Source organism: Callithrix jacchus, chromosome 4 (genome assembly GCF_049354715.1).
Source record: "Callithrix jacchus isolate 240 chromosome 4, calJac240_pri, whole genome shotgun sequence".
Taxonomy (NCBI): domain Eukaryota; kingdom Metazoa; phylum Chordata; class Mammalia; order Primates; family Cebidae; genus Callithrix; species Callithrix jacchus.
In genome coordinates this window covers 7,503,707-7,530,881 of record NC_133505.1, presented here as the reverse complement: position 1 = coordinate 7,530,881, position 27,175 = coordinate 7,503,707, and the positions used below count along the sequence as shown (strand labels likewise).

At 39.3% G+C, this 27,175-nt stretch overlaps 1 protein-coding gene across 5 annotated transcripts in view; it reads left to right on the top strand.

Moving 5' to 3' along the window:
- LOC144582011 (uncharacterized) overlaps window positions 1-27,175 on the top strand; it is a 449,998-nt gene that overhangs the window by 330,100 nt on the left and 92,723 nt on the right. For 4 of the 5 annotated variants that reach the window (XR_013533633.1, XR_013533634.1, XR_013533636.1 and 1 more), the window contains exons 15-19: window positions 10,675-10,813; window positions 11,014-11,136; window positions 17,976-18,148; window positions 18,639-26,710; window positions 26,893-27,135. The gene's annotated coding sequence lies outside the window, so the exon portion shown is untranslated. The remainder of the gene's footprint in view (window positions 1-10,674; window positions 10,814-11,013; window positions 11,137-17,975; window positions 18,149-18,638; window positions 26,711-26,892; window positions 27,136-27,175) is intronic. The other variant, XM_078368207.1, reaches the window with a different exon arrangement.

The following is a 27,175-nucleotide window of genomic DNA, read 5'->3' as shown; positions in this document are numbered from 1 at the left end:
CTGATGACCAGTGACGATGAGCATTTTTTCATATGATTGTTGGCCTCATATATGTCTTCTTTCGTAAAGTATCTGTTCATATCCTTTGCCCACTTTTGAATGGGCTTGTTTGTTTTTTTCCTGTAAATCTGCTTGAGTTGTTTGTAAATTCTGGATATCAGCCCTTTGTCAGATGGGTAGACTGCGAAAATTTTTTCCCATTCTGTTGGTTGCCGATCCACTCTAGTGACTGTTTCTTTTGCCGTGCAGAAGCTGTGGAGTTTCATTAGGTCCCATTTGTCTATTTTGGCTTTTGTTGCCAATGCTCTTGGTGTTTTGTTCATGAAGTCCTTGCCTACTCCTATGTCCTGGATAGTTTTGCCTAGATTTCCTTCTAGGGTTTTTATGGTGCCAGGTCTTATGTTTAAGTCTTTAATCCATCTGGAGTTAATTTTAGTGTAAGGTGTCAGGAAGGGGTCCAGTTTCTGCATTCTGCACATGGCTAGCCAGTTTTCCCAACACCATTTGTTAAACATGGAATCCTTGCCCCATTGCTTGTTTTTGTCAGGTTTATCAAAGATTGTATAGTTGTATGTATGTTGTGTTGCCTCCAGTGCCTCTGTTTTGTTCCATTGGTCTATATCTCTGTTTTGGTACCAGTACCATGCTGTTTTGATTACTGTAGCCTTGTAGTATAGTTTGAAATCCGGTAGTGTGATGCCCCCCGCTGTGTTCTTTTTCCTTAGAATTGCCTTGGCTATGCGGGCTCTCTTTTGGTTCCATATGAAGTTCATGGTGGTTTTTTCCAGTTCTGTGAAGAAAGTCAATGGTAGCTTGATGGGGATAGCGTTGATTCTGTAAATTACTTTGGGCAGTATAGCCATTTTCACAATATTAATTCTTCCTAACCATGAACATGGAATGTTTCTCCATCTGTTTGTGTCCTCTCTGATTTCGTTGAGCAGTGGTTTGTAGTTCTCCTTGAAGAGGTCCCTTACGTTCCTTGTGAGTTGTATTCCAAGGTATTTTATTCTTTTTGTAGCAATTGCGAATGGCAGTTCGCTCTTGATTTGGCTTTCTTTAAGTCTGTTATTGGTGTAGACGAATGCTTGTGATTTTTGCACATTGATTTTATATCCTGAGACTTTGCTGAAGTTGTTTATCAGTTTCAGGAGTTTTTGGGCTGAGGCGATGGGGTCTTCTAGGTATACTATCATGTCGTCTGCAAATAGAGACAATTTGGCTTCCACCTTTCCTATTTGAATACCCTTTATTTCTTTTTCTTGCCTGATTGCTCTGGCTAGAACTTCCAGTACTATATTGAATAGGAGTGGTGAGAGAGGGCATCCTTGTCTAGTACCAGATTTCAAAGGGAATGCTTCCAGTTTTTGCCCATTCAGTATGATATTGGCTGTTGGTTTGTCATAAATAGCTTTTATTACTTTGAGATACGTTCCATCGATACCGAGTTTATTGAGGGTTTTTAGCATAAAGGGCTGTTGAATTTTGTCAAATGCCTTCTCTGCGTCAATTGAGATAATCATGTGGTTTTTGTTTTTGGTTCTGTTTATGTGGTGAATTACGTTGATAGACTTGCGTATGTTGAACCAGCCTTGCATCCCCGGGATGAATCCTACTTGATCATGATGAATAAGTTTTTTGATTTGCTGTTGCAATCGGCTTGCCAATATTTTATTGAAGATTTTTGCATCTATGTTCATCATGGATATTGGCCTGAAGTTTTCTTTTCTTGTTGGGTCTCTGCCGGGTTTTGGTATCAGGATGATGTTGGTCTCATAAAATGATTTGGGAAGGATTCCCTCTTTTTGGATTGTTTGAAATAGTTTTAGAAGGAATGGTACCAGCTCCTCCTTGTGTGTCTGATAGAATTCGGCTGTGAACCCATCTGGACCTGGGCTTTTTTTGTGAGGTAGGCTCTTAATTGCTGCCTCAACTTCAGACCTTGTTATTGGTCTATTCATAGTTTCAGCTTCCTCCTGGTTTAGGCTTGGGAGGATACAGGAGTCCAGGAATTTATCCATTTCTTCCAGGTTTACTAGTTTATGCGCATATAGTTGTTTGTAATATTCTCTGATGATGGTTTGAATTTCTGTGGAATCTGTGGTGATTTCCCCTTTATCATTTTTTATTGCATCTATTTGGTTCTTCTCTCTTTTATTTTTAATCAATCTGGCTAGTGGTCTGTCTATTTTGTTGATCTTTTCAAAAAACCAGCTCTTGGATTTATTGATTTTTTGAAGGGTTTTTCGTGTCTCAATCTCCTTCAGCTCAGCTCTGATCTTAGTAATTTCTTGTCTTCTGCTGGGTTTTGAGTTTTTTTGATCTTGCTCCTCTAGCTCTTTCAATTTTGACGATAGGGTGTCAATTTTGGATCTCTCCATTCTCCTCATATGGGCACTTATTGCTATATACTTTCCTCTAGAGACTGCTTTAAATGTGTCCCAGAGGTTCTGGCACGTTGTGTCTTCATTCTCATTGGTTTCGAAGAACTTCTTTATTTCTGCCTTCATTTCGTTGTTTACCCAGTCAACATTCAAGAGCCAGTTGTTCAGTTTCCATGAAGCTGTGCGGTTCTGGGTCGGTTTCTGAATTCTGAGTTCTAACTTGATTGCACTATGGTCTGAGAGGCTGTTTGTTATGATTTCAGTTGTTTTGCATTTGTTGAGCAGTGCTTTACTTCCAATTATGTGGTCAATTTTAGAGTAGGTGTGATGTGGTGCTGAGAAGAATGTGTATTCTGTGGATTTGGGGTGGAGAGTTCTGTAAATGTCCACCAGGTTTGCTTGCTCCAGGTCTGAGTTCAAGCCCTGGGTATCCTTGTTGATTTTCTGTCTGGTTGATCTGTCTAGTATTGACAGTGGAGTGTTAAAGTCTCCCACTATTATTGTGTGGGAGTCTAAGTCCTTCTGTAAGTCATTAAGAACTTGCCTTATGTATCTGGGTGCTCCTGTGTTGGGTCCATATATGTTTAGGATCGTTAGCTCTTCTTGTTATATCGATCCTTTTACCATTATGTAATGGCCTTCTTTGTCTCTTTTGATCTTTGTTGCTTTAAAGTCTATTTTATCAGAGATGAGAATTGCAACTCCTGCTTTTTTTTGCTTTCCATTAGCTTGGTAAATCTTCCTCCATCCCTTTATTTTGAGCCTTTGTGTATCCTTGCATGTGAGATGGGTTTCCTGGATACAGCACACTGATGGGTTTTGGATTTTTATCCAATTTGCCAGTCTGTGTCTTTTGATTGGTGCATTTAGTCCATTTACATTTAGGGTTAATATTGTTATGTGTGAATTTGATACTGCCATTTTGATTCTAAGTGGCTGTTTTGCCTGTTAGTTGTTGTAGATTCTTCATTATGTTGAAGCTCTTTAGCATTCAGTGTGATTTTGGAATGGCTGGTACTGATTGATCCTTTCTATGTGTAGTGCCTCTTTTAGGAGCTCTTGTAAAGCAGGCCTGGTGGTGACAAAATCTCTGAGTACTTGGTTGTTCGCAAAGGATTTTATTCTTCCTTCACTTCTGAAGCTCAGTTTGGCTGGATATGAAATTCTGGGTTGAAAGTTCTTTTCTTTAAGAATGTTGAATATTGGCCCCCACTCTCTTCTGGCTTGTAGTGTTTCTGCCGAGAGATCTGCTGTGAGTCTGATGGGCTTCCCTTTGTGGGTGACCCGACCTTTCTCTCTGGCTGCCCTTAGTATTCTCTCCTTTATTTCAACCCTGTTGAATCTGACGATTATGTGCCTTGGGGTTGCTCTTCTTGCGGAATATCTTTGTGGTGTTCTCTGTATTTCCTGCAATTGAGTGTTGGCTTGTCTTGCTAGGTGGGGGAAATTTTCCTGGATGATGTCCTGAAGAGTATTTTCCAGCTGGGATTCATTCTCTTCGTCCCCTTCTGGTACACCTATCAAACGTAGGTTAGGTCTTTTCACATAGTCCCACATTTCTTGGAGACTTTGTTCATTCCTTTTTGCGCTTTTTTCTCTGATCTTGGTTTCTCGTTTTATTTCATTGAGTTGGTCTTCGACTTCAGATATTCTTTCTTCTGCTTGGTCAATTCGGCTATTGAAACTTGCGTTTGCTTCGCGAAGTTCTCGTATTGTGTTTTTCAGCTCCTTTAATTCATTCATATTCCTCTCTAAGGTATCCATTCTTGTTATCATTTCCTCGAATCTTTTTTCAAATCTTTTTTCAAGGTTCTTAGTTTCTTTGCATTGATTTAATACATGATCTTTTAGCTCACAAAAGTTTCTCATTATCCATCTTCTGAAGTCTAATTCCGTCATTTCGTCACAGTCATTCTCCGTCCAGCTTTGTTCCCTTGCTGGTGAGGAGTCTTGGTCCTTTCTAGGAGGCGATGTGTTCTGGTTTCGGGTGTTTTCCTCCTTTTTGCGCTGGTTTCTTCCCATCTTTGTGGATTTGTCCGCTGGTCGTCTGCGTAGTTGCTGACTTTTCGTTTGGGTCTCTTAGTGGACACCCAGAATGTTGATGATGAAGTATTTCTGTTGCTTGGTTTTCCTTCTACCAGTCTAGCCCCTTCACTGTACGACTGTTGAGGTCCGCTCCAGACCCTGCTTGTCTGGGGTGCACCTCTAGCAGCCGTGGCACAGCGAGGGATGCTACCAGTTTCTTTTTCTGCTCTCTTTGTCCCAGGATGATGCCTGCCTAATGACAGTCTTTTGGATATAGAGGGGTCAGGGAGCTGCTTGAGGAGACAGTTTGTACTTTATAGGGGTTTAATTGCTGAGCTGTGCACTCTGTTGTTCATTCAAGGCTGTTAGGCTGCTATGTTTGATTCTGCTGCAACACAGCTCATTAAACAACCCTTTTTTTTTTCTCAAATGCTCTGTGTTGAGGGGTTTGGGCTTTATTTTTGGATGTCCGATCAGGTGTCCTGCCCAGCTCAAAGGCAGACTAGCCACTGTTTGGCTGCCGAGGCTCCGCCCTGCTGTTGTGTGATTCGCGCTGTTCCTGCCGGCTCTGCTGTGGTCTCCGCCACGCCCTGCGGCGGAGTCTCTTCGTTGTAGCGTGTTGCCTCAGCAACGGCAGGCTGCGTCAGCAGTGGGCGTGTATCTCAGTAGGGACGGGTTGCCTCGGCAACGGCTGGCTGCGTCAGCAATGGGCGTGTATCTCAGTTGGGGCGGGATGCCTCGGCAACGGCTGGCTGCCTCAGCAGTGGGCGTGTATATCAGTTGGGGCAGGTTGCCTCAGTAGTGGTGGACGCCCCTCCCCCACAGAGCGTCTCGGACCGTCTGCCCGGGATAGTTTGAAATCGCGGTTTTGTTCGTCCCACTGGGTATCCCAAACGATCTGTCCCTGCAATCCCCTGGGCTGGGCTACTGTGCAAGTCTCGTTCAGTCTCAAGTCCAGCCCTCTCAAGTCTCAGGTTGCCGGTTCAACAAGGTACCCGGACAAGCGCACCCTGTGGGGATTGCTGGGTAGGGCTGGCCGCCGCCGCCCCGGCTGCCGGCTTCGCCAGGCAGACCTCCTGCCTGGCGTCCCGTGTCTTTTTATACTTGGGAGTTTCCCCGTTCTGTGGGCAACAAAGATCAGTCTGGAAATGCAGCACTGACTCACCGTTTGCGAATTCAACGCGGGCTCCAATCCTGGGTTGTTCTCACAGCGCCATCTTGAGTCCCCCTCCGTGAGCTTAATCTTAAAATGACCAAATGGATTCCTTAACAATGAAATGTTTTTATTGTTTATTGATTGTATTTCTTTTTGGTTTGTTTTATATTTTAACTTATTTCGATATTGAGTAGTCTATCAATTTACTATAAATTATTTAGTTGATTTGCTTTTGGTATTTCAAAAAATATGCACAACTTTTGATGAAACAGTAAATTGTTAGCTTGCTTTACTTTTTATTTTATGTGTATATATTTTGGCATTGTTTTAATTCCAAAGTCTTCCAACTCTTAGAAACACCTATGATGTTGAAATGTATTATGTCGTATAAGAAGTCACTGATGAAGCAACAGCAATAACTAGAAAGCAAGGAAAAAGTAATTGAAAGAACTGAAGAAGCTCCTTATGAAATAGTTTTAACAACCTTGCTTCTTATTGTAAGATGTGCCACAAGAAAAGGGTCAGAAAGGAAATGAAGGGCAATGATAGATTACATATTTGATGTTAGACCCTAAATATGTGTGCATTATAGCACATTAAAAATCTGACCTCAATAAAACAGGTAATCTATTAAAAAATTTCACCACATCTATTATTACTGAAAGGATTGGTATGTTAAAAGATCCACAAAAACTTGTAGAAGTTTTATGAATCCTAAGGGAATAAATATAACTGAATTAAGACCTAAGAATGGTATTTCAGCAACAGAGGAAGTGCTTCTGTGATTAGCAAGTATATCACTTTTACAAGTGTATTTTTATTTAGTTGTATTTCCTAGTCTTATCTTTGAAATTTATTGGAGTAGATTATCATTTTTAACAGCTCTGCAGAGAGAGAAATCAACTAGAGTTTTATGATTTGAAAATGATTTTGCTCAAACAGCTTTATGTCTGTAAGAAAGTAAAATTTCTGAAATCCAGTGTGATGAAATTGGGCTTGCTGACACTCTTGAATTAGTGTAGGGAAAATCTATATGCGTTCAAAGTAATTTAAATAACCATAATCTGTGCCTTTTCTCAGACTTTAAAATGAAAATGGTGACACACTGTCTGTACCCACTTCCTAGGATGTGCTAAAGATTAATTTGCTGTTTTAAATAAGAGTAGATAAAAAATTGATGGAGTTAGGGTATCAGAGAGATGTGTGTAATGTTATTAGGTAAAAATATATTATTCACTGAGATGTGGCAAGATTTTTCCTCGGCACTGTGTTTTCTATGAATTACTTCAGTACGTAGATAGCAATGATTTGCTTATAAACTTTAGCTTGCTGCCTCTTTGAAATAGATTCTATGTGTCAAATTTTCTGTTCTTTAACCAATTCTTTTTAATATCAAAAATCTCCTGGAAAATTCACCTTAAATTTAATTGGTTGATTAATAGAATCTTAGAAGGTCTTCATTTCTGTCTAAAGACTGTATTGTTTGAATTCAGTGTCAAGCTTCCATCTGTATTGATGGAAAATTAATTTCCGAGATGAGCTGATTCAAAGCAAGTTTCTGTATTCAACTTAATGAATTAACATGTGTTAGCGACATTGTTTTCCATTACACAGACATTCAAATAGCAAACAAATGTCGCAGAGCCACTTAAAACCATGATTTATTTGTATTAAATTCTAGTAATTCATGTTATGTATTGGTTTTAGTGTTGTATCTTTTAAAATTAGCTGTTATAGGAACTCACAACTTCATGTTGAGGTAGAGGAGGCAATGACCACATAGCTAATCCTTCGAGGTCTTTGATTTGAGGTGTGGCACTCTGAGTCCAAGCAGCAAGATGAATAGGACTACTTTTGAAGCTAAACCTATATACCTATATTTTAGAATCAAGATCATGAAATAAATCATTTAGGTAAACGTCTTCTTCAGTTACAGGGAAAATGAGGGATTAGAAAACAGTAAGAAATAAACAAAAATATTTCAAAAGCTCCTAACAAAATAAGAGCCAGACTGAATGTTGAAGATGATATCGAATAGCAAAAGGTGGATGATTTTTAAAAATGAGTTACAAAGAAATAATTATTAGGCAAAGATTTAAAAAAAATGTTTAAAACTCTCAGATGACTAAACAGAAAATAGAAAATGAAAAGGTCAAAAAGAACTATTCAGAGTTAAAAGAACTAAAAGAACAAAGTACAGCCGGTAATAAAATAAATAAGATAAAGTTTACAGTGGTGCAGTCTGCAAATGAGAACTTGATAAAGAGAACGGAATTCAATAAAGAATAATAGAAGTAATTGACAGAGAAAAAAAATCCTTACTTTAAAAAGACATACTATAGGCAATACAGATGTTTTGCTTAACATATAGTAACTTAATGACTAGTAGTTAATATTTGTTACCCCTTTGCAGTTTTGTATAGTAGGCTGTACAGCAAATTTGATCCATTTGAATGACCTATGTGAGGTGAGCATTTTGATGCCTAGGTTATTACTTTTTAGTGAAGACTAGGTCACAGATGTATAACAAGTCAATAACTCAATCCTAAGTCTTATTTTATGTTAATCATTGACAACTCAGCTCCGCTGATTTACTCAGCCATTGTTCTGTACAGATTTCAGAAAGAAAGTCTGCAAATAATTCCTTTGCTGTGTTTTAGGGCCCAAGAACATAGCAGAGGTGCTGTTGGAGCCTCTTAGAAGTAATCTGTGCATTGATTATTCATTTGTTATTTTTAGTTCCTTTTACTTCCCCCCGATTTGAGGGGATAGCTACCATGAAAACAGCAAATACAGAACAAACACAAGTTTAAATAACCAGAATAATAACGCAAAGCACAATGGCAAAAAAATCTTTCCTAAAACCCAAGGCTTAATATAACGTTAAACCCCAAACTTAAGTTTGACTATGCTAGAACTGGTTAGCTATCAATGCAGCCATTAAAAAAATGAGATTATGTCCTTTTCAGGGACATGGATGGAGCTGGAGGCCATTATTCTTAGCAAACACAGAAACAGAAAACCAAATATTGCATATTCTAACTTAAAAGTCGGAATTAAATGATCAGGACACATAGACACATAGAGAGGAACAACACTCACAAGAACTTTTTGGAGGGTTAAGGGTGGGAGGAAAGATAACTAAAGGGTAAATAACTAAAGGAAAAATAACTAGAGGGTAGTGGGTTTAATACATTGGTGGTGAAATAATCTGTACAACAAACACAGATTAACCGATGTAACAAACCTGCACTTGTACCCCACACTTAAAACAGAATTTTTTTTAAGTTACTTTAGAATTGAACACTGTGGATTTAACCACAGACAGTGAATAAAACAATAAATAATGTCTGATAACATTTTAGGAATACTGAAAAGCATTTCATTTTTCCATAGCATCGTTCTCATTGAATACAACCTAAAATCCACGTCAGGTTATGTCATTTCATGAATTAAATCTTTTGGTGCTTCCCATCACCAGTGATCGTCCTCAAAGTGTGGATTTTCAGAGGCTAGGAACGGTTGGAGCTAATTACAAAATGTGCAGTTTCCTAGGTCTCCATCTCAGACCTTCTGAAGGCAAATATCTGAGGACAAGACCCCAAGTGTCTTCGTTCCAGCAGCTCTGTGGATGAATTGATGACTCTAACCTTTGAAAAATATTGGCCTCCTCGTTACAGCCTTTCCCATTTGACTTAGCTGTCCCCAAGGTCATCATCTCTGAGTGCTCTGTTTCTTTTCCAATATCTTTCTCTACAACTGCATTTGTAGGTAGACCTTACACCAGCTGCTCTGACTGTTTACCAGGCACTTGATGTCTAGCCTGCCTTTGACTGGGAAGATTCCTCTGCTTGGAGGGAGTACCTGTTCTCTTTCTGATGGGCTGTAGAGTGTCTGTCTCACAGAATTCTGGGCTAAAGGTTTTCTCTTCCCTCAGGCTTTTCCTTATCATTCCAGACAGCATTTATGGTTTTCATACCTGTACCTGGCTGATTACACACTTATACAGCATTTAGAGCTAATACTGTATATTATGCTCTTGGTTGTTAATCTTGCTCACAGAATTTTTAGTATCCCAATGAATGTGGTGGGAATTGGCAGCAAATATTTGCATTGAATCGGTAAGGATGTGTAAAAGGTGTCTGAGTTGGTAACTAAAACCCAAGTTTCCTGAAAACTGTTTATTCCAGTTTTGTATATGCTTCCTTAAAGTTATTTGCTGAAGATATACTTCATATAATTTACCTTTGAAAAGTGATTTGCATTAAATTATCAAACGTGTAAATAAACATCTAAATCACTCTTAGTGCTGTATCACTGCTACTTTATTACTTGATGAGTGGAAGAGCAAACATGGATATCTGTCACTCTAAATCGGAAGTATCTAAGAGAAGAACAAGTAACTAAATATCTCAGATAGGAGTAACTAAATATCTCAGATAGGAGTAAATACAACACAATAAAAGTATGACAGCTACTCAAAAACATTAAAAGACATACACATATTCTACATGATTTTTTGCCTCCTATAGAACACCAAATGAGCTAATTTCATTAGACAGACAAACAAGTAAAGCATGAAAATAGGGGTTCTGAAGAGCAAGAACAGCCTTCTGGGATGAAAAGAGGGTCATTTTTACTTAAAAAAGATGTGCACAATGTCCTCTTATACAGCAGAGTGCTTGTGTCACTGTTCCCAAACCTTTTTTTCTGACAATGAGAGTTATATTCAATTAACCTGCTGTCGGAGAGATTGATGCACCAAAAGTGTTGAGATAGGATGTTGGATTACATTGTTATTTTGGATCAATAAATGAACATTGGAGTCTGAGGATCAATTTTAAGGTTGCTGTGACCTACTAGTTTTTTACATAAAATCTGAGCTTCTAACTAGTGGATAAAATATAAACAAATAAATAGTTCGAAAAACCTAAACAAATGACTAGTTGTATAAAACCTGAATGTCTAACTTTCCAGTCTACAGTAAGATTATATGATTTATACCCTTTGATTTCCGTTCTTCCTCTTACTCCTTACTCCAGATTTCTGACTGGGGCCCTGTATTTGAATCTTATTAATTCTTTTCTTCTTTGTTATCCCTAATTATAGAGCTGTCAATCTCAAAACCCACAAAGAGGGAAATTTGAAAACATTCTGGATTTGTATTATATTATTGAATGCATTGTGGGTTTTTTCATGTAGCTGGAAGGAGACAGCTTTAAATGAACTTTTCACAGGGAAAAAATAGGTGAGTGTTTAACAGGAAAAAAAGAAATTGACAGATATATAATTATTTTAGTGTCTCCATTTTGTTTCTTTCTTTCTTTTTGTCAGCTGCCTTCTCTCTTGACTCTCCAACATACTCCCCAAAAGTTGTTTTGTTCAATGCTCTTTCATCACGTGTACAAAGCAGGCTGAACAGGCATCTGCTTGGGTTTTCTTCTTCAGGTAAAGCCTGCAGAGTTGAGCTCCAGGAGCTGGAGGATTGAAACCTTCAGAATCCCAGGGGATTTGGCCCACAGCAAGAGTAATAGACTCAAAAGTTGCATACAGAAGAACTGCCTTGCAATTGTGAGTTTCAACACAAAAACCATTCATGTGGGCACAATCCAGGAGGATCTATAAAACAATCGACCACATGTTTTCAATTAGAGAGGAGCCAAGAAATGCACATGATTTGAATGCCAGAAATGGGTTTCACTCTGTATGCATGTCATTATCCTTGTAATCCTACTGGCATCTATAAAAATTATGATTCAGGTGAAGGAAACAAAAAGAAGTCAGAGGTGATGTGCAAAAACTGTTTTGCAAAATGAAAAAGAGAAGACAGGAGAATAATTCAATGGGGAATTTCTCTAATTTTATGCATTTTAGCTTTTTATCCCTGTGTGCGGTAGCTGTTTTTATAACTTGCATCAACATAGAAATGCCATTAAAATCCAATAGGTTTTATTAAAAATATGCATGTTTTAAACACTTAGAAGCTGCACTGAATGCAGGGCAATTGAACAATGTGTATTTTATCTTATGGTCAAAAATATACTGTATTTACTCTTTATTCCAAATATCTAAAACAGACCAGTGCAAAACACAAACTTGTTAAATAATAAAATGTTTATTTTTAAAATTACATTTATTTAGATATCATATATCATTTATCTTTTATATGTATAATATATGTAATTGGTTTGTATACTTTTATTTACATGAAAGTTGGATATAATATATATCTTACAGATATTATAATATATACTTTATCTAATTTTCATGTAAGTGAAAGCATACAAGACTAATTCTACATAATGTTAAATTATTACTTAATTGTAACTAAATTATATGATCACAGCTATTAGAAACCATGTTTTAGGTTCATTTTATAAAAAGGGAAAGGTGATAGACTAGAGAATTGCTTTAGAGACATTCCCATCTTTATTTAAAGAATTCATACCTAGTATTATTCTGTGACATTTCACATGCATCCTATGAATATGTATTGATATAAGTCCAGATGAGATTATTTCTGTAAGATCTTGACTGGCAGATTGTTGAATGAGCTTTAGTAATATATTGGTGGAAACTGGCTGAATGTTTCTGCATTAGTAGAATGTCTAATAGAGTATATCTTGACAATATTTCACTATGACTTCAACTCTGAAATTTTTGTCAAAAATCAACAGAAGATGGACTGATTTTCTTACCAAAAAGAGTTGTAATATTATCAGTTATTTTAAATGCAAATAGACTCAATCCTCTGGAATACAGAATTTAGCTTCATTAAAGAAAATACCTACCTTTCCTTCATAGGTATTATGGTCATTTATTTTATCCCATCCCATTTTAAAGTTGCTGATCTTCTTTCTCTTGTTACACTCTAATTACTTTTAAAGTATGCAAACTGGATTTTAAAATTAAGGATTACTTGATTCTTGTGACTTTAATATGATCACAGATTTCTTTCATGACATGGTAAGTAACTTATGACACTGTATGAAAAGTGGTTCTTTATTCCAAAGGGAACTGGAATGTCAGATTTATCTAAGGGATAAAATGTTAGTGATACTTTATATCAATCTCTTTTTCTCTTCCCAAAACGCAAATTAGTTTAATATATGCTAGCAACTAACAAATTATAATAAATGACTCAGGACTGCTGGGCTGGTAATAATGTTAAAGCAAATTTTTTTTTTTATGAAGAATTAATCAAGCCATCTACAAATGTATGTGATTAATGAAACTATGTTTACTTCTTGCAGCTTTAAATTTCCATGTATTATACTCTGGGCAAGATGCAAGGCTAAGTGCTTAGGTGGTGCCCAAGTTGCTTTTGTAAGACACACTGAGTAAAAACAAAGATTCACTTTTAAAGACACATGTGGTAATTAAAGCTGCAGTAGTTTAAATAATTGTTCAAAATTACTAGTTACATTCTTCCTTTTACTTTCATAGCGGAGTGTATTTCCCTGCTCCTTGCCTTTGGACTCAGCCATATAAATTGCTTTGGCTAGTGGAATATTGGTAGTCATGATGAAAGCAGGAACTTGAAGTGTTTATTGTTGGGTTATACTTTTGCCTCTTCCAATCATTATCAGATATACATGTCCTGGCTAGGTCTCTTGCTCAAGGAACAAGAGGGACAAAGGAACAGGGTGACCTAGCCAACTTAACAGACCTGCAGCTGGAACCAGAGCTGCATGGAAGTATCAGCCTAGTCCTGGCAACGCCCCACAGACAAGTTAGTTAATCCAGCTAAATTCACAGATAATTCACGTGCATGAGATGCATGAGAAGTAAGAACTTCATTTTGCATGCCATCTGTTATTGTTTGTTAAAGAGAAATAGTGGACTGAGATAAAGCTAACATTAATTTATTAATCTCTTACTATGTACCAGATACTATTCAAAAGCATTACATTTACCAAATTTTAAAATTATTATTTTGAGACCAGGTCCCACTCTGTCAGTTAGGCTGTTGTGCAGTGGTACAATTTTGGCTCACTGCAGCCTCAACCTCCCAGGCTCAAGTGATCCTCCATCCTCAGCTTCCTGCATAGCTGGGACTGCAGGTATACAACACTACAACCAGCTAGATATTTTTGTATTTTTGGTAGAGACAGGATTTCGTCATGTTGCCTGGGCTGGTCTTGAACTGTTGAGCTCAAGCAATCTGCCCACCTTGGCCTCCAAATTGTTGGGATTACCTGTGTGAGCCACTGCGCCCAGCCTATTTATCCATTTAAAAAAATCTTCATTACAATTTTATGTGATTGTTGCAATTGGCATCACTTTTATTCTAAAAGAAACTGGGACACAGAGAGTTAAAAATGTGTCTCCTATGGATATGGCACAGCTAGTAAGTGGTGGAGTTGGAAGTCACATTCTTGCCCTGTGTGTGTGTGTGTGTGTGTGTGTGTGTGTGTGTGTAGAACTTAGTTCCAGAGCCACTCAAGTTACCCTCAATAAATGTTATACATTTAATCTAAGCCAGTATGCAACACGTGATGGTCATAAAGAATACGAACATTTAAAAAATAGAGAAATCATTTTTACTGAGAACCCAGAATGGACAGTGACCTAGAGTAGATGAGAATTGAATAAAGCTGCTTCTTTGGCAAATAGCTCCAAGGGAGGCATCTGCACCTCTGAGCAATCAATCATAGTTGATAAGCTTATTGTTTAAGAATATTCTAAACGGGAGTGATCCACAAGCAAAGGAATGTAAGGGAAGAAACAATTGTAGTTTCTTTTTACCTAGCCACTTACTAGGTCTACCTCAAGGACAAGGCTGGGAAATTTATTTTTAGGAATACAGGGCTTGTATTGGGCTGCTACTGGTGAGCTGGTTTACCTTTTTTAAAAGGCATGACCTCAGACCCAGCAATTTCTTTTCCTTTCTTTCTTTTATCCATGCAAGATCAGGAAAGAAGTGGACTCAAAAACATTTTGGACATTTTCCCTCTACCATAGTTTTTCTCTACCTATATGATCACTCATTCTTGGTTTTATAATTGTCTTTATCTTAGTTATTCTGTTGCCTTCATGTATGATGTCCTATCAGTTCCATATCTTTATATTTAGCATCCTTGTATATATCTACAGATCTCTAGGGAAGGGGCAAAATGCTGCCAGTCTCTTTGCATAACAGGAATCATCTTTACTCCATTCCCCACCGAGTTCCTCATCTCCATCGGAGACCATTGTCAGCCTGGACTTTTTTGTCCATATCAATATCAGCATTTTGATCAAAGTCATTCAGCAAGTCTCTAGGAAGTTCCAAACTTTCCTGCATCGTCCCGTCTTCTGAGCCCTCTAAGTATCTAGGAAGTTCCAAACTTTCCCACATTTTTCTGCCTTCTTCTGAGCCCTCCAAATTGTTCCAGCCTTTGCCTGTTAGCTATTTCCAAAGTTGCTTCCACATTTTTGGGTATCTTTACAGCAGCACCACATAATCTAGGACCAATTTACTGTATTAGTTCATTTTCACGCTGCTAATAAAGACATACTCAAGACTGGATATAAAGGAAGAAGTTTTCACTGACACACAGCTCAGCATAGCTGGGGAGGCCTCAAGAAACTTACAATCATGATGAAAGGATAAAATTGATCCTTCTTCACATGGCAGCAGCAACAAACAGTGCTGAGCAAAAGTGGGAGAAGCCCCTTATGAAACCATCAGATCTCGTGAGAACTCACTCAGTATCACGAAAACAGTGTGAGGGTAACTGCCTCTAAGATTCAATCACCTCCCATCAGGTCTCTTCCACAACATGTGGGGATGCTGGGAACTACAATTCAAGATGAAATTTGAGTGGGGACACAGCCAAACGATATCAAAGAGAGAGAATGAGAAAGAGGTGGGGAGACAGACAGAGAGAGTGAGGGAAACAGCTACACCACAATTGTGTTGAACTGAAGACCTTACATGGGGTATTGTGAAGGAAATCCTGTTTATGGAAAGGAAGATAGCTAATACATAGGTTTTAAGTAAACATCACATAGGAGATATTTGCTCTCTACTGCCGATTAATTTTTACAGTGTTTCCATTTGTTAAACTTTAGAGCTGAATTCAGTGAGACAGAGAGGTTGAGTAAGCTGCATACTATCTTTGGCCTGGTGGGAAGCACTGGTGGCGCCTTGACCATGTATGGATAAAAAGCACCTACCACTCCTATTATACTTGTGACTTGTCTTAAGAGCAGTAAGTTAAACTAAGGATTTTGTCTTTCATTAACGTATGTACGATTTTCACATGAATCTTAAGGAACTGCGGTTATCATAGTCTTGAAGTGCACTCAGCTATGCTGATTTTTATTTGTCTAAGCAAAGTTAGCTCACCTGAAAGAAAGTGGCTTCTGAGCAGATACCTGTGCAGTGTGTCAACCTTTTCTTACTGCATACATAGGCTTAGATCCAGGCCTGATGAATTATGCTTAACTTACCTCCAGTTAATATTAGTCTTTGGCTGATACTCAAAATCAAGTTCATATTGATGCTAATATAAAATGTAAGTCGAGAAAAACTTATGGCTTTCCATTGCTTTTCCAAAACATATCAACATAAAGAAACTACATTTACTTTGTCCTACTATTGATAGTTCATTGAAAGTAGACGTTCAAGGGAAGCTTCACTGCCACCAAAACATGGGGGCAGACACAGCCAGAATAAGCTTCTGCAAGCATCAGTGGCTGAAGGGCTGGAGCAAATAGTTGCTTTTCAGAATTTTCAGGAATAAAGATGAGGAATGGCTGTAGGGATCGTCTTCAGCACAAACCTGATTATCCTTCTGAATCAAGTTGCCTAATGCGCTTTGTTTTCTTCTGTCTGTTTCCAGCTGCCTGGAGCCTCCTCCCCTCATTCAGAACCCTGTCCTCTGGGCTGGGCTGGGCTGGGCTGGGCTGGCCTGGCCTGGCAAGAGGGTACATGTGCTCTCCCCTTGGCAAAGATCAAAGAAACTGACATCTTTTCTGAATTCTGGCTTGTAAAGAGGGGTGTTATTTTTGCCATTGCTTTCGCTCTATATTGAAAGAATGCTTTTTTTCTCACATGCCTATTTTTAAGTTAAGTAGTGGTATCCATTTAGTGCACTAGAGATATTCTCTTTAGTAATTTCTCTTTTCATATTTTTCATGATGGTTACAGCTAAAATTGTTTAATTCTGCTTTTTCTTATCATCTTAAATACTTGTTAAATACTTACTGGCTCTTACTGAGGAGCAGTTTGGTCCTGAATTCTGAGCTTCTCCAGATCATTAAAAACTAGCAGTTTACTTATCATATTTTATTTTTCTGATGAAAAAATGATACCATAAATGACACACATAACCCTGAGTAGTATTAAGGGGGTATTTTTTTTTTCATAGAACTAGGTGTGTTTACTATGCTGTGAATTAAAGAATTGTAGCACTGAGATATCTTAACGTTTACCATGAGATTTGCTAGGTGCTATATGACAATGCAGTAGTTAGACTCTGCTTGACTCATTCCAGAAGCCCTGATCTCCAGGTGCTGCTAATCTAGCCAAGTCTCTTTTGGTCAGTAGTCAAGAGACTTACAAAAGTTTAGGATCTTGGATTTTTAAGAGTTAGATGGATTTAGAATATTATCAAGTTTAATCCTCTTTATTTTACTTAAAACAAAATTTAGTCAAAGTTCTCAACTTTGGTGGGCTTTGGAATCAGCTAGAGGCCTTGCTAAGCCACAGATTACTGGGCCGGACGCCCAGAGTTTTGATTTACTAGGTCTGTTTGAGATCAAAGAGTATTTCTTTTATTCTCTAATTTTTAAAACAGTTAAATTCAAGGAATTGATCCTTTGCTTTTAAAAATGTTTTAATTGAAATCATATATTTAAGGTATATAATGTGATGTTTCCATACATATATGCTAGTGAACTCATCGCTACAGTCCAGCCAGTTGACATATTCATCTCTTCACACAGTTGCTTTCTTCTCATATTTACTCTTTTAGCAAATATCAAGTGTACAATCAAGTATTCCTAACTATAGTCCAGTATCTTTCCATTCCCCTGACCCTCCACCCTGGCAACTACCACCTGATTTTTGACGTCTGTGAATTTGACTCTCTTTGATTCCACATATCATAGCATTTCTGCTTTCTCTAGGTGGCTTATTTTTCTCAGCATAATGTGCTCCGGGTTCATCTATGGCAGGATCTCCTTCCTTCGTAAGGCTGATTAATACTCCACTGTACGTATATACTACAAATCTGTATCCAGTAATCTGTTAGCAGACCCTAAGGTTGTTTCCATATCTTGGCTACTGTGAATAATGAACGCACAATGAACATGAGCCTGCAGATATCTCTTCAACATGCTGACTTCTTTTCCTTTGCATATATATCTCCAGAAGAAGGATTGCTAAATCATACGGTAGTTCTCTTTCTATTTTTTTTTAGGAACTACCGTGTTGTTTTCTGAAAGTATTTTTTCTAGCAAGGTCCCAGGTGATCCTGATGCTGCTGTTCCCCAGACCACTCTGGAAGAACTTAAAGAATGGGCTCAAGGAACAAACTGACAGCTGAAACCTGTACCTCTTCACTTCCAAAGCAGTGTTTGGCCGCTATACTTGGTATGTCCTTTGTTGAGGAGATTTTAATTCCAAATAATGTCCTGAAATCCATTCTCATCTGTAGCTACCCCATCTGGGAATCTCAGTGACCATGAAAGCGGGTCTTGGGACACTGGGTTTAAGCAGTATTAGTACTCATTTTAGCAAAACCTGTCCCAAGGAATGGCTGCTGCCTGCTCTATGGAGCCCCCCAACCTTGAGAGGACAGAGGGGTCGGAAACAAAGATATAGGCTAAAGGAACTGGCCCTTGGTGGGGAGGAGATGAGGAGATCCTGAGAAAAGTGTGCAGGGAAGAACAGAAAGAAGAAGGGAGATCTTCACCCATACTGAACACTGTCCCACTGTCCTTGTTACTTAGTTTTTCTCTGTGAATAAGGAGCATTTTAATTTTATGTTGGAGCTTCTTTTTCTTATATTGGGAAACTATAAATTGAATACTCTTATATTAATATTATTAACATAAACCATATTACAGATTTTCTTTTCTAGGAATTTATTTTGTCTAAACAAACAGAAGACTTTGTACCAAATATCAGGTAAGCAGCCACGTCTAGTATTTTTCAATTAGTCTGCTGTCTGAAACTCAGCTTAGACCTAGCTTTATCTTCAAGCTGCAGGTGTAACTACACCACAGGCCTCTCACCTCATATCTGCTGAGCTAAGCAGGTCATCAGCACCACTCCATTGGTAATCTCACTGCCCACAGCTGCCAATTTTGTGAGAGACTGGAATGCTAATAAAGGTAGGTGTGCATTCATCTGCAGAGGATTCACAAGCAGTGTCTATTTTACATCTTTGCTCTGTTCATCATATCTCTGTCCTCCAGCCCCAAACTTCACCCCAAATAAAAGTTTCTAAAGAAGAAAATCTGTCATGGCAGGTGTCAGTCAATGAAGCAGAAAAAAACGCCTATTTATTCCACAGTCTGCAAGTTGTATGATCAGGGAAATTATACCAATTTAGAGCTATACAGTAACTTCTTTATAAGCAAATTATAAACAAATCTATTAAGTTTAACAGACAACATGGAAGAAGCAGGAATAATAAACTTTGAAAAAAAAATGAGAAAAAAGTCACTTTAGAGACGTAGATACATGCTCTTAAAACATCTTCTGGGGTTCCTAGCATTACCACTTGAAGCATGAGATATTATAAGCAATGTTTACTACCTTCTTTTCAAGTCCCAAACTATTCATACAAAAATATAATTTATATTTTCCAGTAAGTGACTACAAACTTGACCCTTGATCCTGAATCTTTCTAGATATTTCTTGGCTCTTTCTTGTATTACAATAAGTGATTATGGATTTGATGCTCCAGCCTGGACCTTTCTAGATATTTCTTGGCTCTTTCTTGAATTACAATAGGTGATTATGGATTTGATGCTCCATCCTGGACCTTTCTAGATATTTCTTGGCTCTTTCTTGAATTACAATAAGTGATTATGGATTTGATGCTCCATCCTGGACCTTTCTAGATATTTCTTGGCTCTTTCTTGAATTACAATAAGTGATTATGGATTTGATGCTCCATCCTGGACCTTTCTAGATATTTCTTGGCTCTTTCTTGAATTACAATAAGTGATTATGGATTTGATGCTCCATCCTGGACCTTTCTAGATATTTCTTGGCTCTTTCTTGTATTACAATAAGTGATTATGGATTTGATGCTCCAGCCTGGACCTTTCTAGATATTTCTTGGCTCTTTCTTGTATTACAATAAGTGATTATGGATTTGATGCTCCAGCCTGGACCTTTCTAGATATTTCTTGGCTCTTTCTTGTATTACAATAAGTGATTATGGATTTGATGCTCCAGCCTGGACCTTTCTAGATATTTCTTGGCTCTTTCTTGGATTACAATAAGTGACTACGTATCTGATGCTTCATCTTGATCTCTCTGAAGATTTTGGATGCTTCATCTTGTATGTGCATCTTCATTTCCCTCTCCTTCCAAGCTCGAGTGTTGTGGGTATTCTTATATCCCAGGAGCCTCATCACCATAACACATTAGCACATCATTTGTTATTTGAAATGTGTTCTAATTTTCTCCTTGCCTATTTAACTCCTTCCAATATTTCATAGTTTAAACCAACAGCTGCTGCTTATTTTCATCTTATGTTAATGATTGTTGTTTATATAAAATTATCTGCTATGCATTATCAAAGTAGTATCTATCATCTATCTATCAACTTACATACCTATCTAACTACTTACCTGTCTCTCTATATATATTTTTACTACTACAATTTAGCCCTGGAGCATTTGCCTCCTTGCTTTATTCTCAAATTGCAGGAAGCATCTCTTTTATTGGTAGGATTGGGCTGCGTGATAGCAGCTCAGTGAGAACTTAATAATGGAGAGTGTCCACTTCAAGATAAGGTTGGTATTTTAAAATAATTTAATAGAGCTTCTAGCTGACAGTCTTCAATCCTACCCATTGACCATGGCCAACTTATTAAGAGCACAGGCCTGAGAGTTGGACTGCCTGGGTTTGAGTTTCGATTCTGCCGTGAAGAGAGCATTTCGTACCTCAGGTTCTTCACGTATAAAACTGGAATAATAACACCCAGCCACCCAAAACGTCATTGTTGTCCTCCAGTTGAAGCAGGACCTTATGGAGGTCAGGTAATGAATGGAGTTTTAGCTCAGATCCAGCTTACAGTGTGTCCATTGGGTCCCTGGACTCATCCTGTGGTCATTTCCCCAGTGCCAGAATGCCTCATTGGCACAGACGTACTTAGCAGCTGGCAGAACTTCCACTCTGGCTCCCTAACTGGTAGAGTTAGGGCTATGATGATGGGAAAAGCCAAATGGAAGCCATTATTGCTCCCTCTACATAGGAAAAATAGTAAATCGAAAACAATATCGCATCTCTGGAGGGACTGAGGAGATTAGTGCCACCATCAAGGGCTTGAAAGATGCAGGGGTGCTGATTCCCACCGCATCCCCATTCAACTCTCCCATTTGGCCTGTGCAGAAGACAGATGGATCTTGGAGAATGACAGTGGATTATTGTAAGCTTAACCAAGTGGTGACGCCAACTGCAACTGCTGGCCAGATGTGGTTTCATTGCTGGAGCAAATTAACACATCTCCTGGTGCCTGGTGTGCAGCCATGGACTTGGCAAATGCCTTTTTCTCCATTCCTGTCCATAAGGCCCAGCAGAAGCAATTTGTCTCCAGCTGGCAAGGCCAGCAATATGCCTTTACTGTCCTGCCTCAAGGGTATATCAACTCTCCAGCTTTATGTCATAATATTATTTGGAGGGACTTTGATTGCTTTTCATTTCTGCAGGATACCACACTGGTCCGTTACACTGATGACATTATGCTGACTGATTCTAATGAGCAAGAAGTGGCAAACACACTGGACTTATTGGTGAGACATTTGTGCGCCAGACAACAGGAAACAAATCCGACTAAAATTCAGGGACCTTCTACCTCAGTCAACTTTCTAGGGGTCCAGTGGTGTGGGGCCTGTTGAGATATCCCTTCCAAGGTGAAGGATACGTTGCTGCATTTGGCCCCTCCTACAACCATGAAAGAGGCACAATGCCTAGTGGGCCTGTTTGGATTTTGGAGGCAGCACATTCCTCATTTGGGTGTGTTACTCTGGCCCATTTATCCAGTGACCTGCAAGGCTGCCAGTTTTTGAGTGGGCTCCAGAACAGGAGAAGGCCCTGCAGCAGGTCCAGGCTGCTGTGCAAGCTGCTCTGCCCCTTGGGCCATAAGACCCAGCACATCCAATGGTGCCTGGGGTGTCAGTGGCTGATAAAAATGCAGTTTGGAGCCTTTGGTAGGCCTAAAGGTGAATCATAGCAGAGGCCTCTAGGTTTCTGGAGCAAGTTTTCTGACGTATTCTGCAGATAACTACTCTCTTTTTGAGAGACAGCTCTTGGCCTGTTAATGGGCTTTGGTGGAAACTGAACGTTTGACTATGGGTCGTCAAGTTACCATGTGACCTGAACTGCCTGTCATGAACTGGATACTTTCTGACCCATCTAGCCCTGAAGTAGTCATGCACAGCAGCATTCCTTCATCAAATGGAAGTGGTATATATGTGATAGGGCTCCAGCAGGTCCTGAAGACACAAGTAAGTTACAAGAGGAAGGGGCTCAAATGCCGTGGTCTCCACTCCTGCTACCCTGCCTTCTCTCCCCCAGCCTGCACTGATGGCCTTAAGGGGAGTTCCCTATGATCAGCTGATGGAGGAAGAGAAGACTATGGTCTAGTTCACAGCTGCACGATATGCAGTCACCATCCGAGAGTGGACACCTGCAGCACTACAGCCCCTTTCTGGGATATCCCTGAAGGACAGCAGTGAAGGAGAATCTCAGTGGGCAGAAGTTTGAGCAGTACACCAGGTTGTGCACTTTACATGGAAGGAAAAATGGCCAGATTTGCTGGATATATTGATTTATAGGCTGTAGCCAATGGTTTGGCTGGATGGTTAGGGACTTGGAAGAAGCATGATTGGAAAATTGGTGGCAAAGAAATTTGGGGAAGAGGTATGTGGATGGACCTCTCTGAGTGGTCAAAAACCATAAAGATGTTTGCACCCAATGTGAGTGCTCACCAGTGGGTGACCTCAGCAGAGGAGGATTTTAATAATCAAGTGAATAGCATGACCCGTGCTGTGGATACCACTCAGCTTCTTTCCCCTCCCACCCCTGTCATTGCCCAATGGGCCCATGAGCAAGGTGACCATGGTGGCAGGGATGAAGGTTACGCTTGGGATCAGCAATATGGACTTCTGCTTACCAAGGTGACTTGGCCACGATCACTGCTGGGTGCCCCATTTTGCCAGCAGCAGAGACCAACACTGAGTCCTCGATATGGCACCATTCCTCAGGGTGATCAGCCAGCTACCTGGTGGCAGGTTGATTATATTGGACTCTTCCATCATGCAAAGGGCAGAGGTTTGTCCTTATTGGAATATACACTCTGGATGTGAGTTTGCCTATCCTGCATGCAGTGCTTTTTTCAAGACTACTATCCATGGATTCATGGAATGCCTTATCTACCATCATGGTATTCCACACACCATTGCCTCTGACAAAGGTGCTCACTTTACAGCTAAAGAAATGTGGCAGTAGAATCATGCTCAAGAAATTCACTGTTTTACCCTGTTCCCCATCATTCTGAAGCAGCTGGATTGATTGAACAGTGGAATGGCCTTTTGAAGTCACAGTTATAACACCAACTAGGTGACAATACTTTGCAGGGGTGGGGCAAAGTTCTCCAGAAGACCATGTATGTTCTGAATCAGCATCCAATATATGGTACTGTTTGTCTCACAGCTGGGATTCGTGTCCAGGAATCAAGAGGTGGACATGGAAGTGGCACCACTCACCATCACTGCTAGTGAACCACTAGCAAAATTTTTGCTTCCTGTTCCCATTGACATTACATTCTGCCGGCCTAGAGGTCTTAGTTCTTAGGAATGCTGCCACAGGGAGACACAAAAATGATTTCATTAAACTGGAAGTTAAGATTGCCACTTGGACACTTTGAGTTCCTCCTACCTTAAAGTCCATGGGCTAAGAAGGGAGTCATAGTGTTGCCGGGGATAACTGACCCAGACTGTCAAGATGAAATCAGTCTACTGCTCCACAACAGATTTCAGGAGGGGAAACATGGAATACAGGAGACCCATTAGGGCGTCTCTTAGTATCACCATGCCCTGTGATGGAAGTCAATGGGAAACTACAACAGCCCAATCCAGGTGGGACTACAGATGACCCAGACCCTTCAGAAATGAAGGTCAGGAAGAAAACCACGACCTGCTGAGGTGCTTGCCAAAGGCACAGGAAATACAGAATGGGCAGCAGAAGAAGGCGTTCATCAGTACTAACTATGACCACATGACCAGCTCAGAAACCAGGACTGTAAATGCCCTAGTATTTCCTCCTCCTTTTGTTTGTGCATATCTACACTTGTACTAATAAAATATCTTCATTTTCTTTCCTTTTCCTTCATTATGTGACTTAAGATTTATTGACTTCATATCAGCATTTAAGTATTATGAACTTTTTGTAATGGTATTTTGGTTGGAGGTTGGTGTGTTTCCAGTTGTACGAAGGATGGTTGTATTATGTTTGGCATAATTATGACTATTATTGTCTTTATTTGAAGATTATTTGTGAGCTCAGGAGAAATATTTGGATTGAAGTTGACAGGGGGTGGACTTGTGATGATTAATATTGGTTGAACTGGGAGATCCAAAGTATTGATCCTGGTTGTGTCTGTAGAATGTTGCCGAAGGATATTAACATTTGAGTCAGTGGGCTGGCAAAGGCAGACCCACCCTTAATTTGGGTGTTCACAATCTCCTCAGCTGCCAGCACAGCTAGAATATAGGCAGGCAGAAAAATGTGAAAAGAGAGTGGCTAGCCTTCCAGCCTACATCTTCCTCCCATGCTGGATGCTTCCTGCCCTCAAACATCAGACTCCCAAGTTCTTCAGTTTTGGAACTTGGACTGGCTCCTCTTGCTCCTCAGCCTGTGGATGGCCTATTGTGGGACCTTGTGATCATGTGACATGTGAGTTAATAATAAACTCCCCTTTATATATACATATGTATTCATTATATATATATTCTTAAATAGGAACATGTAGATATGTATACACAAATACATATATTCTTAAATAGGAATATACATATGCATATATTAGTTCTGTCCCTCTAGAGAACCCTGACTAATACAGATGGGAAACATTAATGTTGTTATGAAATACAACAATGTATATAAAAGGCAAACAGGGAAAAATATCACCACCTCAATTCCATTTTAAGAGTAAAGTCTCCAAAGATAATGAGTGAGAGAGCAGAGAGCTCTCTACAAATAAGTACCTTGGCTTGCAAATGTGGGGAGACACCAAAAGCAGGCACAGAGCTGAAACAATAGAATGTGTTTCTAAACTCTAGGCCTCTGTTCAGACCCGTCCCTCTATTTGGAATTTCTCATTTTGTTTCCCTATTTTTTTTCTTTTTTTTCCTTCTTTTTTTGAGATGGGGTTTCATCCTGTTGGTTAGGCTGGTCTTGAACTCGTGATCTCAGGCAGTCCACCCACCTTAGCCTCCCAAAGTGCTGGGATTACAGGCGTGAGCCACCACACCTGGCCTGTTTCCCTATCTTATACCTGTATAGACTTACCTTAAAAAAAAAAAAATCTGTTATTTCATTTATATGAAGTTCAAAAGAGACAAAACTAATTTATGATAAAAACCAGAATAACGGTGAATTTGAGGAAGAAAGTGATTGGAAAGGGTAGGCGAGTTTTGTATGGCTGTAGTTAAACATTCTGTTTTGGCCGGGAGTACTGGCTCAAGCCTGTAATCCCAGCACTTTGGGAGGCCGAGGCAGGTGGATCGCGAGGTCAAGAGATCGAGACCACCCTGGTCAACATGGTGAAACCCCGTCTCTACTAAAAATACAAAAAATTAGCTGGGCACGGTGGCGCGTGCCTGTAATCCCAGCTACTCAGGAGGCTGAGGCAGGAGAACTGCCTGAACCCAGGAGGCGGAGGTTGCGTTGAGCCGAGATCGCGCCATTGCACTCTGGCCTGGGTAACAAGAGTGAAACTCTGTCTCAAAAAAAAAAAAAAAAAATTCTGTTTTTCACTCTGTGTGCCAGCTCTGCTGGTTTTCACTTTGCTACATGCATTCATTGAACTATGCGAGTATTATTTGTGCCCTTTAGGTGTGTATGTTTTACTTCAACACTATTTACACTTTTCAAATGTCAAAGAGCATCACCTCTCCTAAGTTGCTGTTTCTGTGATAGCATGATCTCCCATCTGTAGCCTCCTTGTACCTACATTATTGGAGTTATTTTTAAAAGCAAGAGACAATTTTTTTTCCTTATTTTATCATCAGCAACTCAAGAGTTCTGACTATTAATTTAGGCCCAATAAATCTATGCTTAATTGAAGACAGAATTAATAATTGAATGACAAATACATAAGATTTGCATAATCAAAAATGAGTAACAAGAAGAATAAGACAATTAAACATTTCTGACAACTGTGGTCTTCAAGGAGATAAGATTCCTTAACTTAAATAGAAATTTCTAGTTAGGACATGGCTACTGCTCACCATTATTTCATATCTCACACATTTTGAATTATTAATTTTTACATTAAATTATGGAGGCTGCTGGCCTGGAATTTATCTTATTCTTGAATTTACATTAAAAAGAGCGAGTAGTTCTGGAAATGTGGTCAAACCATATTTAGTAATTTACAAATAGAAACTTTCTGATAACAGTAACTTGGGATTTATTCTCTGAATACTCAAGGAGTTTCTTTTATTTCAGAGCATTTTCTATACTCTGAAGATAAAAATGAAAGTAAGTTTCTTTCCTCAAGGAACTCGCTGGTGGGAAGATAGTAATGCATGTGTAGTAAACGCCATGCTAAGATTTACACAGACTGCTGGGGACAGTTTCAGAAGCCATACCTCAGATAAGAAAGAAGCCCAGCCCCGAAACTTCTCTAGGGCTGGATAAGCATGTGTCTTCAGAACAAGTGCTCTCTTTACATCAGAGATTTGTCTTCACGTGAGTTGTGATGTTCTACTTCCCAAGGTCATCAGACCAGGGAGCTGGTGGGAAAAGGACGTTTTGGATCTGGGGACACAAGATGGTCAAAGCAATCTGAGAGTTGTGGGCATCTCATATTGCCTGTGAAGTTGAAGGCAGACCTAGAGTCCATTACTTACAGATTTTTTTTTATGTTGCAGATACTCAATCCGTATTCGTTCATTTGTGAAACCAAGGATGACCTTTGGTTTCGTCTTTGATATGTCAAGGTCCTAGAAGTCATCATGCTCATCTTTAAAACAAGAAAAACCTGGACAAATTGAAAATCAATTACTTGGCCGATTAGAAAACCTCTACCCTGAAATAAAGGAGAGAGAGATAGTGATCCAGAGAGACAGCTGGGATCGGCTTCCCTGGAGCAGCAGCTGCTGGAGCTTAAATTGGTAAGAATACTTAAATGGTAGCTCTGATAAATTACCCAGT